The sequence below is a fragment of the Schistocerca cancellata genome, chromosome 3 (genome assembly GCF_023864275.1).
Source record: "Schistocerca cancellata isolate TAMUIC-IGC-003103 chromosome 3, iqSchCanc2.1, whole genome shotgun sequence".
Lineage (NCBI taxonomy): Eukaryota > Metazoa > Arthropoda > Insecta > Orthoptera > Acrididae > Schistocerca > Schistocerca cancellata.
The window spans coordinates 322,115,053-322,127,280 of NC_064628.1; positions in this window are offsets into that span (position 1 = coordinate 322,115,053).

The window sequence follows — 12,228 nt, forward strand, 5'->3', positions numbered from 1 at the left end:
TAAGAGACACTCTTAATAGCTGTCTTAGATTGTTTGCAAATGATGCTGTCATTTACCCTCTTGTAAAGTCTTCAGATGACCAAAACGAATTGCAAAATGTTTTAGATAATATAGCTGTTTGGTGCGAAAAGTGGCAATCGGCCCTGAATAAATAAAAATGTGAAATGTTTAGTATTCACAAAAGTACTAAAAGAAATCCACTAAATTTCGATTACGCGATAAGTCACACAAATCTGAAGACTGTAAATTCAGCTAAATACTTAGCGATTACAATTACAGGTAACCGAAATTGGAACGATCAGATAGATAATTTTGTGGATACAGTAAACCAAAGACTGCGATTCATTGGCAGAACACTTAGAAGGTGCAACAGGTCTACTAAAGAGTCTGCTTACACCACGCTTGTCCGCCCTATTCTTGAGTATTGCTGTGCGGTGGGGGATCTTCATCAGGTAGGACTGATGGATGACATCGAAAAAGTACAAAGAAGGGTGGCTCGGTTTGTGTTATCGCGAAATAGGGGAGATAGTGCCACAGACAAGATACGTAAATTGGAGTGGCAGTCATTAAAACAAAGGCGTTTTTCGTTGCGACGGGATCTTCTCACGAAATTTCAGTCACCAGTTTTCTCCTCCGATTGCGAAAACATTCTGTTGGCACCCACCTACATAGGGAGAAATGATCATCACGATAAAATAAGAGAAATCAGGGCTCGCACAGAAAAATTTGAGTGCTCGTTTTTCCCGCTCGCCGTTCGACAGTGGAACGGTAGAGAGACAGCTTGAAGGTGGTTCATTGAACTCTCTGCCACGCATTTATTTTGAATAGCAGAGTAATCACGTAGATGTCGATGTATTTAACGTGTGTATGTATCATCTTAGGATTTGGTCATAGACCAGCGTGACTAGAGGGAAACCAAATAAGATAAAAAGCATATGTAATTTTTAGTACTTTATCCATCTTCAGCAATTGTAGTCGTAAATGTATAAATAATCACCCTACCAGTTGTATGAAAGAAATTTTGTTTACATAACCGTTTTCAGGCACATAGTGGCCTTCTTCGGAAGGTTATCACCATCTCATTGTCTATGTTTTTAACTGATGTGTTTTACCTTACATCCAGTGATGACTGCCTATTACCGAAACGGGTATATGATATATAACTTAAATAAAACAGCTGATGGTTAAAATACATTTTCTAAAATGAATTTCTCTCATCGAAGGAGCATGCACTGATTAGAAACTTCCTAGAGGTTTAAAACTATGTCCCAGACCCAGAGTCGAACCCAGAACCTGGGCCTTTCGTGGGAAAATGTTGTACCGAACAAGTACGACCGACCTTCACATCTTTACTTCTGCCAGTACCTCTTCTCTTACCTTCCAAACTTCCCAGACGTTCCCTTTTCTCCCAGGTGTGCTAGTCGCACGAGGTACGAAGGAAAATTTGTTCCAGGCGTGGAAGGCAGGAGAAGAGGTACTGGCGGAGCTAAAGCAGTCAGCGTGAATCGTGAGTCGGGCCTGGAGAGCCCAGTCGGCGGAGAACTTCGTCGCGAAAGGCCAGGTTTATGGGTTCGAGACCCGGTCCGGGACACGGTTTTAATCCGCTACAAAGTTTCACTCGGCGTCACCTTGCTCGATGATGGTCGGATTCTCGCCCCTTTCTGAAGTGTTGAATTCTCTTGTTTGTCAACAACTTCCTCATCATCCACGTACTGCTTCCTGCAGAGTGCATTATTCATCGGACCAAACAGATAGAAGTCGGAAGGTGCGAGATCCGGGCTGTAGGATGGGTGAGGAATAACAGCCCAATGAAATTTTATGACCTGCTCTCGTGTGCGCTGACTTGTGTGCGGCGTTGCGATGTCATGGAGAAGGACGTTAAGTGGCGACGTACAAGTTCATGTCGTTTCTTCAGTTTTCTGTGAGTAGCACAATAAAGAGTTTATCGTTGCTCCGTGACACATAGTCCCGGAAGACCGTCGCCATGTCTTTACCGGTTGAGAATACGGCTTTGAGCTTTTTCTTTCGAGGGGAGTTGGTGTGGCACCATTCCATTGATTGCTAGTTTGTTTCCGGTTCGATATGATGAACCCATGTTTCATTGCCTGCAAGGATGTTTGACAAAATACTGTCGCGATCCTCTCATAACGCGCAAGTAATGCTGCACAGATGATCCATCTTTGCTCTTTATGAGAGGCGGCGAGGAACGCAGCGGGAACACACCTTTGAGTATTAGCGGTTAGCGTTTCTGCCTCTGGATCACGGGGGCCCGGGTTCGATTCCAGGCCGAGTTGAGGATTATCTCAGCCGGGGAACTGCGTGTTTTGTTGTCCTCATCATTTCGTCATCATCATCATAATTCGTGACAGTGGCTAGATTGGATTGTGAACAGAATTGGACTGTGTAAAAATTGGGACTTTGTGCGGGCGCTGATGATCGGGAAATTGAGTGCCCCACAAACCAACCATCATCATCAGCACCTTTGAGTACCCCAGATGGTGGTCGAGTGTTTCAGCGCTACCAACAGAGATGTACAGTTTTTCAGAGAAGTGTTTGATTATGATCCGTCGAACATCTCGAATGAGAATGTCCGCACGTTCCAACACTGCAGCAGTCAGTCACAGTTGTCTGCGGCCAGCCGGCTTGCCAGAGATCGGACAGGTTTGCACGACCTTGTTGCGGTGATGACAGACGCCTCGCCCAACGACTCAACGTGCTTTTGTTCACAGACAAGTCTGAGTAGGTATTCTACAAGCGCCTATGAATATCTCCAGTGTTCTGGTTTTCCACAATAAAAGGCTAAATGATAACTCTTTACTTGGAATGCACCTCTGTTGGAGACAACATTTTGAAGGCTACGTGAAGCGGTGCCACCTACAGGAACTTGACGAAATTGTAAGGGCTGAAGTGGGAATATCCCGACATGTTCCATAACAAAGTCGCATTTTTTTTCAACCGAAATTGTCCGAGAGAAACAAGTATTGCATTATTTATTGAATGCCACTCGTAATTTGGTAGTCCTAATACTTCTGCAACGTTTCTACTGCTGCCCTGATCCGCCGGGCTTTTCAAATAATTGTAAGCTGTCACGGCATCCAGTGGATGGCGACCGCTGTAGATCAAAATGTTTTACAAGATTTTGATTTTCGCATTTTCCGCTATCGCATCTGGTGCATACGAGCTGTAAAACGCCTTCCAGTGAGCGCTTATGTTTCAGTACATGGGTACAAAGGGTAATTAAAAGCAGAACATAACCCTACTGTTTTGTTCGGCTTTATACGACCCAAAATGATTATAAATTTCGTTTTTTATTATTTAAATATTGAAATAACTTTATGAAATTTGATAACTTTTTCTGAAAATGCAACGCCAGTCTGTGGTTAAATAAGTTTTAAAATATATTAAGTCATCTGGTCATAAACCTTAAGAGTTACGTAATGTTTGGGTCAGTGTGACCCGACATAAATATAATTACTCTAAAGTCAAATACTTTATTGTTGTCTCTTGTTTTATAGCAGTAATAACTTTTATTGTTCATACTTATTCTCAACATTCAACAAGTCAACAAAGGCGCTGCGTTTACGACAATGGATTTGTCATTACGACTTGCCAGCTATTCGAATTATCCGTTGTTTTTGCTCAGTTTGTGTATTCTAGCGTCTGTGATCAGTCTGAATCGTGACTTTTGGGGATTACATCACTGACTGACGCTGAGTTGGAAGAATTTGTAAAAAGCTCAATAGAAGAAGGATCATTTTCGACGATCATATCAGTAATGCATCTGAGAGCGAGTGTGCTGATGATATTGACGACAATCCACAGCCTGTTCAAAGTAGTGTACAAACTTCTATTTCTAAAAACGGGAACATAGAATGGCAGCTGCAACGACCAGCACAACATAGCCGCCTATGTCCTTCGAACGTCATCAGGTATGCAAGCAGCAGAACAAGTGATCTAAAAAGTTTATTTGAAGTATTATTTTATACAACACTTCAGAATGAAATAGTGGAGATGTCAAATATTGAGGGGCAACGAGTTTATGGTAAACAATGGTCAAACATTTATGACTCTCTTTTTCGCCCATACTTAGGACTGCTATTCCTTGCGGGTAGGTATCACTCACATGGGAAATCTATAAAAAGTTTGTGGGATAAGGGTACTGGGCGGAACATATTTCGACCAACCATGTCCCTTGAAACATTCTGTAAAATATTGCGCGTCTTGCGATTTGATACGAAATCCTTAAAAGAGAAAAGACGACGTGCTGATAACCTCGCTGCAATTCGCAGTGTTTGGGAAAAGTGGTTAGTAATCCTTCCTAAACTGCATAATCCAGGGGAAAATGTGACCGTCGACGAGAAGCTGGCAGCATTTAGAGGCCGCTGTCGATTCAACCAGTACATCCCAAGCAAACCGGCCAAATATGGGATCAAGGTATGGACTCTGTGTGGCAGAAAATCTTCATATTTACTGAAAGCCCAAACTTATTTAGGAAAGGAAAGTGGAGTGGCACCAGAAAAATCAGGGAATGAGAGCAGCTGCTTATGTTACCTCTGATTTGCGAGGTCCAAATGTACGTCAATTTGGGACAGTTGCTCCTGAAAAGGAAATTGACAATGTTAGGAGCCATATTGATAAATAAACTAAAGCTTCCACAAAATATGACCAAAAAGGAGGTTCATAGCTCTTCATTTTACTTCACAAATGGTACTACGATGGTCAATTATATTACTAAGAAATATAAGAATGTTGTACTAATGAGCACTCTCCACCATGGTGGGGCAATAAGTGACAGGACTATTAGAAGCTAAAAATGATTTTACATTATAATTCAACCAAATGGGGTGTAGACACATTCGATCTGCTAACAGGTGCATATTAATGCAAACTAAATATCCGTAGATGGCCCATGATAGTTTTTTATAATGTTCTTGATGTTGCTGTTTATATCGCATATGTCTAGCGGACTGCGATTGACTGTAACTGGAATGCAGGAAAATTGACTACTTTTGAGGGAACTTGGAAATTCACTGGCTGCAGAGCACATTGCATCAAGGAAGCATTTTCCAAGAACAAAAAATTCTTTAAGAATGGTCAGGAGCATCCAAAACCCTGAAGGGGTAGCAGGTGCGTCTAAATCAGTAACAACAAGAAACTCTACTAAACGTGCATGCTGTTAAGCTCTGTCCTTCGAGCAACGACAATAAAACAAACATGTTATGTGGAACGTGTAATAAAGGTGTTTGCAAAAGATACGTACCTACTTGTGTCAAAACTGCAGTGAGTAAGAAGGAGAAAAAGTGATACGTGCAGATGGGCAGATGGTTATTGAGGATCACTCTTTGGTAAAAATGTCTGTTTTCGTAATATTCCCTGCATTAATATTAAAATAATGAATTTTCTTTAGTGAAGTTCTGATTATTTATACTGCTATTATCGCTATGATCATTAACAACATATTGTAATATAACAACAATGTCGATGGCTTACAACTGTATGAAAAATAGTGAGCCGTGCGTGGCTCGTGTTCCCGCCCTCATGTATATTATACCCTGTTTCTTACGTACTTCCACCTCATTACGTAAATTTTAATTACTACTGTCAGTGAGTTGCTGCTTTGCCTGACCGTTAGCGGCGTTAGCAGCGCGTGTCGATATTTGCCCTCTCGTAGTATCTTTGCTCGACTGCTATTACTTCCCAGTGGTTGTCTGTCGCAAGCCAGTCCGGAATGCGAGTTCGGTCTGCCACTCAGTTGGAACGTGTCTGGAGCGCAGTCCGGACCCGTCAGTTGGAGTTGCAATGCGGCATTAGTGCAGTCGGGTTGGAGCAGCAAAATTGGTTCAAATGGCTCTGAGCACTATGGGACTTAGCATCTGAGGTCATCAGTCCCCTAGAACTTACAACTACTTAAACCTAACTAACCTAAGGACATCACACAACACCCAGTCATCACGAGGCAGAGAAAATCCCTGACCCCGCCGGGAATCGAACCCGGGACCCCGTGTGTGGGAAGCGAGAACGCTACCGCACGACCACGAGCTGCGGACGTTGGAGCAGCACTGAGGTCTGTGTCGACATGGCTCGTCCGACCATTGCCGCCTCGCATCACTTGAGCTGGGCCACGGTCTTGGTGGATCGTCTGCCGGTCGTCTTACCGGATGTTTGTGTGTGTGTGTGTGTGTGTGTGTGTGTGTGTGTGTGTGTGTGTGACTCCCGTTTTGTCTTCGTGTGACTAGTGACTGTGAGGCATCGTTCAGGTCTCTGTGCAAGTGCTTGTCAGGTTGTGTGTGTAGTCGGCGTTATTCCCATTGACGACTATTTTAGATGTTGCCGGCATTCTGAGCGAGTCGGTCTGTTGTTGCGGATGAGGAAAGTTATCTCCGCGCGGTGCAGTCGGCAGGGTCCGCAGGCAGCCCCTGCGCAGTGTCAGAGGGTGTGTGGAGCTGTCCGATTGCTACGAGCTTCGTCGTGCACCGACACAGGACATCAGAGTTGAGTTGTGGTTTCAACTACCCAAGCTACGTCCATTCATGCTGTAGTGGTTCGTTCGGTGGTTTGCTGTTGGGGTGGTTTTCCTGTGAGCAACACCGAGTGTTTATGCTGCTGAAATTTGCCGCCATGCGGTGCAATTATCTATTTTGGTTGACTACAGTTCGAGTGCACGAGTGGAATTTTCTGCCTAGTGGCCGTTAGTGTTCCGGTTACCTGCCCTGGCCACTAACGTAATTTCAGGCAGCGTCCTTTCCTCACCTGTTGTCGCTGTCCAACATGGTGTGTAAGTTTGGCAGCTAATACATACTCCACTGGGGATTTTCACGTTTGTAACCTTCTCTGTTTGAGTTCTCATGTACTGATTGATGGGAAGCAGGTCGTTGTGTTGGTCGGTCCGTGGCTGTCCCCTGGTTGGGTTCCGACAGATCAAGTGTAGTTGGGCTCACCACCGTTCTCGCCTAAGTGAACAAGAGCAGACGGATTTCCCTGGAGGCTTCTGAGTGCCACCGGTGTTTAATTATCTGTTTTCAGCTGATTGAAATTTAAGGTTTAAGGTTATTTTTTCTTAAAAATTTTGCAAAATTAATTCTTTAATTTATCTTTCAAGCTTAAAAATTTCAGCCTTCTGCTTTTAAAAGATTATGGTAATATATTTTAAAATTTTGAAACTTAATTGTGGCCTTCAGCCTTTGGTATTGCACCTTGCATATGTTTGTTATATCTACTTTGCTGTGATTTTTTTTATTATTTTATTGCTATCTTAATTGGATTATTATCTTGTTGATTTGTTAAGATTTCTTATTTGGAGGCCTTCAGCCGTGAAAGAGTTGCATTCAGTAAAGGTCCGGCTACTTGCCGCTTTGGTTGTAAAAGTGTTATTAAATTACAATAATTACAACTAGAAGGTGAAACTGCCCCCAACCTATTCGGCCCTATCCACAATCCTCATTACCTGTTTTGCCCAGCGGGTTTAGCGGGAGTATCAAATGCGTGTGAGTAGAAGTTTTTTTCAGCATTTTATTATGTAGGGTCATATTGGCCCTAACAGTATGCGTGAATTACTAATGGGCCAAACTGCTGAGGTCATTGGTCCTTAGAATTATACACTATTTAAACTATCTTAAACTAACTTGTGCTAAAGACAACACACACACACCCCCATGCACGAGGGAGGACTCGAACCTCCGTCTGGAGCGGCCGCGCTGTCCGTGACATGGCGCCAAGACCGCGCGGCCACTCCGCGCGGCCCGAACAGTACATCTGTGTAGTAAAAGTGAACAGAACAGCAGGAATAAACAAAGATTTGTTATCAATGCTACAACCTGCGTCAATACCAGTCCTTGTAAATTCAAAGAGCAGCATGTCGGAGATATTTTTAAAATATAGAATCTATGGATTAGGATGTACATCTATATAGTAGCTTCTTTTTCGCAGTACACGCCAGTGTAACATAATATGAAAATGTATGTATTTATGTTCCATATCTCCTCCTAAACCACTGGACCGATTTCAACCAAACTTGGTACACTTATCCCTTACTGTCGGGCAACAATTGCTGTGGAGGTAATAACCACCTAACTACCATACTTCAGGAGATAAGCCGTCATGAACAGTGAGATGCATGAAAAACTGACGCATCACGCATTACCTTTACATTTATTAGTTCCGTCCCCCTAACTCTATTCGCAATAAATTTCGCAGACAGTATCCAATGTGCTGCAAGAGTGTAGGCTATCATGTTACCAGTTCAGGAGATATGACGTCATAAGCATTTAGAGGAGTGAAAATTGCCACTTAGTCAAATTCTCCGTTGGCGTTTTGTCCATCTACTATATGTAGCTGCACATTACTTTTGTATTTAATTTTATCGAAAGAGGTAGCGGTGTCATTAAGACACTCAACTTGCAGTGGAGGACCGTGGTTCAAATATCTGGCTTCTTGGCTTCTAGGTTAAGCGGATGCAACGATTTTTTAAAAAAATCGCACGAAGTTTTTAACGATGCGTTTCTTTTTCGTATCAGTTTATATAAAGCTGCATGTTACGCCTCCACAATTACTTATTAACCAGCGTCTGATCCAAATAACATAGCATTAAGACGAGCCTAAATGTTTTCCTGTTATCATCAGCGTAGCATCACCGTCGGTTTATCAACCTGTCTCCCACTCATCCAGCAGCGAACCAGGGTCTTCGTCACATTTTCAACACGGTTCCCGCTTTCCGTTCCCCTGTCTGTCTCGGTTTCATTTCTTCAGTATTTTCTGCTTTATCCAATTATATCTGGTGGCTGTTCCTCGATCCACTTAACTCCTTCTCTACAGGGTGTTTCCGTAAGAGCGTGCAAAAATGTAACTGGGCACAGAGAATGCGCCTTTGAACAATTTTAGGTAGGGAACCTGGGGTCGGAGAAGGAGCTTAAGGGGGGACGTACACGAAACTGCAGTAATTTTAAAAGTATTTTATAAAACTCTAATTTTTTAAGATAATCAATCCAAATTTGGTACAGTTATTAAGAAATGTTATGCGCATATGAACCTAAATTTTCATTTTTATTGACCTTTTACATCTTTAATTATTAACAATTAATTTTTTTTCAACAATGTAATTACAAATGTTCCTTTTTTGAGAAAACTGTGAGAGCAATGTTAATGAATTTTTGTACACACTTTCATACCAAATAATTACAAAACTCTGTGGAGCAGAATTTTTATATCTTCTTTTGTTCAGTTTTTACGGGTCTCCCAATTTCCCTGAAAAATAATATATCAAATTTAAGGAATATTTTCTACCATAAATACGTTACTATTTTATTAAATGAAAATTCCTTCCACAGAATTTTTCACTATAGTACTGACTAGTCATATACCAAATTTCACTTCTCTACCTTTTGTGGTTTTTGAGAAAAAGGTACATAAAGTTATAAAAATGTAAGTTACGGGAAAACTGAATCAATGATTTGATAGTGTTTGTATTAGGTCTTACCGTCTCTGTGTGAACTAGTGCAAGCCATATGCATACTCCTCTTCATCTGCAAGCAGTCTCTTCTTTGCTTGTCTTCTTTGGTTAACCTGCTGTTCAATTTTATTGGCTGTAATATCAGCCGCAGCAACTCTTTTGTCATCGATGTCCTTCAATATTGAATAGGTGAAAGCTCCTGGATGAAATCCTAGCCTCTGTAGAGTTTTTATTCTTCCAAGATTACCATTGTTAAAAACTAAACAAGCATCATATGCAGCAATTTCAACAATAATTGTTGAAACAAATGTTGTTTTTGGGCAACGTTTCCAAATCAGTGAGTTGTAACTTTCATTAGGGTTTTGTGTCTTTCCATGCACACACTTTCGTAGGAGGTCTGGCTCTGCTAAACACCTAAATGTTGGTTTTATAGCACTTAAAACAGCCACAGGTAAACTGTGCTTGTGTGAATAGTTCATGCCATCACGCTCAGCCTGCTTGAATTTGCACCACGATATGTCACACAAATTATGTACAGGTTTGTCATCTGTGGATAGTTTATGAAAATAAATAGACCACACAGCCTTCTGCATGTTATTCAAATTTCCACTGTTGTCCCTTATTGCCTTGCCATAGTACACTTGTAAAGAATGAATTTCTTTGTCTGTGAGTCTGTTGGGACCACCTAAAAGTTTTCCATCCTCAAGTTTCCTGCCCTTCAATTCACGTTTCAATTTTAAAAGTCTGCCTCCCATTCGTTTTTGCACATGTCCAACACATTCCAACTTTTCTATAGCACAATGGGGACCATAAGGTTCACTTTCCAAAACAGTTTTGAAGGAGCTGGAGTCACCATCACCAAGGTATTTTGTGTATCTAACACCGTACTTTTCCACACTTCGATGGAACATAAGTTTCATAGCTGCAGGTTCCATTCCACCACTAGAACCAGAATAATTTCTACAGCACACTTTCTTGTGTTCAACCTGCCACTTATTTTCTTCCACTTCACCAGCTCTCTTTCCGAGTACACAGCTATAGCAATATTTGCTCATTACCTGAACGTCAAGAATTTTTCCAGTATCAACACTAATGACAGATGATACTCCATACAGTGATGTATGTCCACGCTTCATCCACGTTCCATCACATGACACACACAAATCGGTGTCTGGCGTGTTATCTGCTTCTGTCTTTAGTTCACTATTCATCTTCACAGCTTCCTTTGCAGAGGACTTCAAGTTTTCTTCCACTTCCTCTTGAAGAGCACTTAGCAGTGTTTTATTTCCAGTGGTGTACCTAGCACTTGGTTGTGGCATGTTCATGATCCCACAAAACAGTCTGGTACCTTCCCTGCCTATGCCCAAACATCTCATGCCATATATTAAACGCATATTTGCTTCATATATCCGGTTACTTGATGCCGAAGTTCTAAAAGCAGTGTCTGAATGACAGCTTTCACAAGTAAGATGCAACATACACACTATTCCAATTCTGTTTTCTTCGTCATATAATCTCAAACTTTTTGCACCACAGTCAGCACATACACAAGCAGATGATATAATATCAGATAGTATTTTCAAATCAATAAGCCTAAAACCACTAGTAGCTTGAGTGTCTGAGCCACAATCATCAAGTGATTGACAGCTGTCAATTTTCCTTCTCGAAGCACTCGCTTTCTTGGTTGAAGTATCGTTTCCATTTGTTATTATGGGGCTGGTTTTCAAGTTGTCTTTACTACATCGAGAAGCTTGACACTTTCTAACCTTTTTAAACACCTTACTAGAACGCGGCATGCTGCAAAATATAATAACAAGTCTACTTACAACTTTCGTAAAAATGTATTCCAAACAAACACTCGTAAACAAACGCTATAAATCAAAGAATATAAAACCAGCGGCAGAGATATTATTCCACAGCCTTCTTGATGTAGTACACAAACGTTCCCTGCATTGTGACTGCACAAAACTGGAAAAAAACGCAGTATAAATAGATATACGAGAGGATGAAGACCAAGATGGGGGGGCGTCGCCCTGTGCAAGCTATTACAAATTATTATTTTTTTCCCCCTTAGAAGCGGAATTGGAACGTAATATTTGGTAATTGAAATTTCAATACCATGTAGTAAATGAAGAGCCAATAAAATTTTTTTCACAAATTTGGTCATTTTCATGTACGTCCCCCCTTAAGGAGATATGGAAGTAAACTTGCCTACCGATTTGTCTAGCATTACTGTTTTCCAGCTTATTTACAACTAACATGTGTACAAATTTAACGTACTGTGCTGTTTACTAACATATAATTCTTTATTTCCTGCAATGAAACATGGAGAACGAGCCTTATTACTAGGAAGTCATGATGCAAGTTTTTTTACTTGAGGTTCGTGCAAAGAGTTCTACTTTAGTTTTTGGAGAACGTACCCATGGCTGTTCGTGAGAGGATTGGATACAGCATGACGGTACGCCGCCTCACTTCAGTGTGCATCTCTGCAACCATCTCAGTGCCGTATTTCCTGGTCGCTAGATTAGAAGTCTTATTCCATGGCCTGCGAGTTCACCCCACCTGAATCCCCTTGACGGCCATATCTAAAGTCTTTTGTTCAAATGGTTCAAATGGCTCTGAGCACTATTGGACTTAACATCTGAGGTCATCAGTCCCCTAGAACTTAGAACTACTTAAACCTAACTAACCTAAGGACATCACACACATCCATGTCCGAGGCAGGATTCGAACCTGCGACCGTAGCGGTCACGCGGTTCCAGACTGAAGCGCCTAGAACCGCT